The sequence below is a fragment of the Eupeodes corollae genome, chromosome 1 (genome assembly GCF_945859685.1).
Source record: "Eupeodes corollae chromosome 1, idEupCoro1.1, whole genome shotgun sequence".
Lineage (NCBI taxonomy): Eukaryota > Metazoa > Arthropoda > Insecta > Diptera > Syrphidae > Eupeodes > Eupeodes corollae.
The window spans coordinates 182,615,149-182,620,733 of record NC_079147.1 but is presented as its reverse complement, the minus strand read 5'-3'; positions in this window follow the sequence as shown (position 1 = coordinate 182,620,733).

The following is a 5,585-nucleotide window of genomic DNA, read 5'->3' as shown; positions in this document are numbered from 1 at the left end:
TTTTTGATGTTTTACTTATCTGCAAACTGTCAATTTGTCAGTTCAAACTTAACTGGCTAAATGGTGGCCTATTCAAATCTTTTGATAATTTTGTGACACCACCACGTTCCAGCCTACATTTTTCTAACTACATATAATCAAACATCCCACAAAGCGTAAGCATTTCCGACACTGAACAAACTCGCTAAAGCCTAAGACAACACCATCCTCCAAAGAACATGTTTCGATTAACACATTGTAAATATTGTTCCGATTGTTCCGTACAAAAATTCTAGTCGTGTTAAACATTTCCGCTTTGTCACAAAATTTGAATAGGAATAAAATTGCAACCTACGCAAATTCAAGCATACAGTGGGATAAAATTTCTCTAATATTGAAATAATTTTTGAATGGAAGGTTACAATTATTCAAAGAATTCCCAGCTTTTCCATAAATGTTTCTTTAAAGTCAACTGTCCCACTGTAGATGCCGTTCTTTGTTGATAGACTTTAAGTACATTGGTTAGATGGTTGCTGGTTTCTGATTGCCATCACAAGACACAACAAACTTCTAAGGTTACGTTCTATTTATTTGAATACCTATCCAATATCAAAACAAGATCCAAATCCTAGGGATACCTTCATATAAGATCTGTTGCGGGTTTGTATACCATAACAAGTGCTGGTATAATCTTAAACCAAATCTCAGGAAAAAAAAGAAAAAAGACCTCTCTTAAACGTGAAATCCGCAAAGATCTATCTACATTATATCATCGTCAACGATCAAATCATGGCACGCGCTCTTGTATCGCTCAAGATATTGCGCCTCCATTAATTTATGCCATTTCACGAAATGTGCGAGAGCAGAATTCTCTGTTTATGCCTCCATATCTCGGACTTGGATACCTCTGCTAACCAAATGATCGTAGACATTTTTTTCGTTCGATATCAAAAAGTGCTTTTACAGGTTAGTCTCGATTCGATCGTTGACGTAGAGCACGAATAAGACTATACAATTCACGTAAGCAAAAGAACACACCGCAACCCCTGGGGACCCCTTGTTTGACGTACGCCACGCTGCCGACTATCGTCACCGGTTTAAGTCGTCTGTCCATCCGTACACTCGCACGGAGTCAGCAAATTCGTAGGGTACTCGTTACTATATAAAATATTTAATGTGGAGCACTTTACTGTGGCCCATTAAAAATATAAAAAGTTTAAAAAAATATAACAACCCAATGACTCCAAATGATCGACCCAATCAACAAAAAAAAAAGAATTAATTCGTGTTACCGATCAAGTCCAGTCAATATTTTCTTTTGAACTAGTTTTTTAAGTATTTGCTTTTTTGTATTTCATTCCCGTTCAAATGATCTGTTTTTTTTTTTTTGAAGTTTTTTGATCCGTCTGCAGATTTCTTTGGACTTCTGTTTACGTTTCGCATATTCCTTGCCCTAAGGTCTTATGTTTGGTTTCATAGAAAATACAGAGATGGTATTTCAGAAAATTTTGGCATTAAGGTTAAGTGTTTGAGTTTTTAGCAAATTTTTGACTCATTCACGCTTTGACAGAAATATACACTTCGTGTCACATGAATAGAGACAAGTCTTTTGGGTTTTTTATTTGACGATATTTTCCAAACCCTTTAGTGGAATGAATGTGGTATGTATAAAGTTTATATTGCAACACAAATGTTTGGATTTAGTTGATAAATACAAGTTTATAGCGGTTTTTTCTGAGGAAGATCATCAAAAGTACCTGTTTTATTGTGTTCCATAAATAGGGACAAGATCTAAAATTAACTGCAAGATCTTTAAAGTAAAGCAAATAACAAAAAACCTTGTAATTAGGTAAGGGCTTCGTTTTTTGAATGGATTAAAATAATTTTTAGTAATGTGTGCTGCGGCTGCCTGCTGATTTCTGAATTACTTCAAGAAACCTGTGCTATTGCCGTCCTCCTTTCTAGATTTCGCTTAAAAGCCATCAGCACACGTTTTTCATGTTGTTCAGGTCAGGAAAATATTGGGCTATGGTTATAGGTTGTTACTTAGTTACTTGCTTAGGTCCTCAGACCTGTGAAGTCTGTTGGGAACCCTTTAAGGGGCATAGGGCCTCTACTACGCCTACGCGCCGTAGTGCATGGTTTCCGGAGATGTGTTTCAGCTCCCTCCATCTTTTGCCTAGTGACGCCGATTCCTTCTCGACTGTTCTGCGCCATGTGCTTTTCGCTCATTCAGCGACTTGTGAGAACGGATTCCACGGCATTGCTTGGCCTGCAATGCAGTCCTTACCTTTTCGAAGCTTATGTAAAATCCATTACCACATTACCACTTACGCCTTCGTATTATATAGTCTATAAGTTCCTGACATGTCTTTCTATGAAGGACCTCATTTAATATAGGGTTTGGCCAGAAAATCCTTAGGATGTTACGAAGACATCTAATCACGAAAGTTTGCAGCTTTTTTGTTATGGCTGAAGTAACCTCCCAAGTGCTGTACCCATAAAGAAGCACAGATTCGACATTAGTAGCTTTGTTCCTTAGCTGATAAGCTTATTCCTTCAAATTTTCGAAAACATACCGAACGCCGCTTTTGCTTTGCCGATGCGGCAGATGACCTCTTATTCGGTTCCGCCTTCGATGAAGACGATACTTCCAAGATATTTAATGCTCTCCACTTTTTCCACCGGTTGCGAGGAAATATTTATTTGAGAGGATTGTCGGGTTCCGAGGCTGGTCATTTTTGTTTTGCCGGAATTAATTTTCAGCCCCACAACTTCTGCTTCTATTTCCAAACTTATTGTCATTTGATGGAGATCCATGATCCTATGAGAGAGTAAGCAAACATCGTCCGCGTAATCCAAGTGCTTTAAATAGGATGTCAAAGTCCATTTGATCCCTCCGCTACCTAACAAAGCTGTACACAGTACATCGCTTTTCACCAACAAAAATAATATTGGCGACAGAATACAGCCATGTCTGACTCCGCTACGGATTTCAAAATTTTTTGAAAACCTACCATCGTGCAGAACGTGACACTTAGATATTTGCATTAATAATAGCAATTAGTTTTTCTGGGATGCCTCTCCTCCGCAAAGCTAACCAGATATACTCCCTGTTAACGCTATCAAAGGCCTTCTCGAAGTCGATGGACAGCATGTGTAGTGGTGATCGATATTTTACGCACTGTTCAATAATGATCCGCAGGGTTTCGATATGATCAATACATTAAGATCCAGCTCTGAATCCTGCTTGTTCGGCCATATCTATCAGGACCTTACTTACTTAACTTAGGTGGCGCTATAGTCCTGTGTAAACTATTGGGCCTCACCCAACAAACTCCATCTAGATCAGTCTCTCGCCAGTTTCGCGCTCTAAGTTGTGGTACTAGGCATGTTCACTACAGTGAGGTGAGAGTAGGAGTTGAGGTAGGTTTTGAGACTTTCTTGACTTTTTGTATTTGTTTTTTTTTTCACGATTCTCTCGGTCCTTGAAGTAGTTTTCTTTAACATTTAAACTTCTTCTAATTTAACTACCTATAAAACGGATAGTTTTGCTAAAATCCCGGTAAGCTCGAATCTGTCCTATTTCCTCCTTTATAAAACCCTTAACTCTACCCATACTTTTTGATTCTATCAAATTAATATTAGAACAAAGCTCGGGTACCGAGTAGTGTGGGACTCTTACCGCTCTAAAACCACCTTGTAATCAGGAAAAAAAACTATTAAAGATCAACAAATGATTTTACTTTAGGTGACTTTACAGTCGCTAATTATGTGATACAGCGACTTTTATAACCACTTCTGTAACCATTTCTAAAGTTCAAGATGGAGATCGCTGTTTTTTATATTGAAAACTAGGAACGTTTTTTACTACACGGATGACTTTGTTTTGGAATTTTTGGATAGATGGCTTTTATTTTACAGCTCTATAGTTGCATGTCGTTAGGCCAAACAGTTTTTAAGCTAAGGTATTTGGCAGTATTGGAGTAAAGTCCACATGTATTGCTTGAAGAAAACGCAACACTATTTATATTTTGATTTGTAAAATGTACATAAATCAATTTTGTTTCATTTAGTTTGTTGTTCCATTTTTGCGTCCAAGCACTTGCTATGTCAACTGTTCAGGGCAATTTGTGTGAAGCCTTTAAAGTAGATCTATCTGCCACCAATATTGTAGTATCATCAGCAAAGGTGGCCATTATAGCGTTGCTATCCACGCGAATATACCTTGTTTTATGAAAGATACAAGGTTGGTCCTACGCCACTTCCTTGTGGTACACTGGCTTCTATTTTCATTAGTTCCTAGTAATTTTGGTCGTACCGTTCTCTAAAGAATAGGTTTGTAATATAAGATTTCAGTATATCCTGTCTGTGAAGGTCACTATGAAGTTTGTACTCAAACCTTGTCAAAGACTTGAGCAACTTATGACCATCATTGTTTATTTCTTAATTCAAACTTTTAAAATTAATATTTTTTCTTGTATTATTTTCCTGAAGCTTTTCAGTAGTAATTTCTCGAAAACTTTGTCATGATTGGTTAAATCGATTATGGTCTGTAATCTGTTACTTCTGTTGGTGGCTTATATTTTTTAGGTACATCAAATAGCATACGTTTTTTATCAAAAAGGGTGTTGGTTTTGAAAAAAGTTACGTTCCACACGCTTTGCTCATTACACTGTCATTATTATCGTCTTAGAGAAAGGGATGTATTCGCTGGCGAATGCTGAATAAAATGTAGTCTCCTGGTTCAGTAAATAATCTTCAGTTAGCCAGAGTCAACTAAAAGTAAGATCTACTGCTGGTTTAAGTCACAAGAACTTAGCCGATCTCAGACAATAACCTGGTGAATTTCGGGTAATGTCATAACTTTGTCTTCCCCTACAATATTCAACTGATCCAGTATATAAAGGTAACGATTTAGGGCAACCTAGTTTAATAAAGAAGTCGAAAAATCAGTCTCCTCTAACCATTGCTTTTAAGTAACTTTTTGAGAAGATCGTGGAAACAATAATATTTACTGATTTATGATCAGTGATCTTATGGTTAACCTCATCCACTGTAGAACAAATTTGTGCAACGTTGTGAAGAAAGTAAGGCTATTGCTTTCAAAAGCATTTTATGAAGTTTGGTATCAGAATTTTTTATCGCAAATGCATGCAGAAATCGGAATTTGACGGTTTCAATAAAACGCCGGTGAGCTGGATTTGGCGTCAGACACTATTTCTTACGTTCTTCTCCATTTGATCAGGCTATAATTTATGCAACCTATCATGTGCAAATGCTTGCAAAATTTGTTTGTTCTGAAATTTTATTCTGTGTTACTACCACATCGCCTGCGTTTCATTATCATTTGACATGGAGGTTAGAGTTTTCCTTTTGGAGTTTTCTGATGTCGTAGAAATTTTCATACAACCCACATACCAACATTGCGTCAAGTTTAGCATTTTTAACATCAGGTTACTAATTTTCCGATACGTGGAACTTTCGAACACTTTCGGTGGGCACATGCCAGAGGAACGCTGGCTGTGGTATATTTCATAAATAATGGCGTCAATAGGTTTTGACGATTTCTTAAACATGCTTTGTCGTATTTAAATTAAAAAATA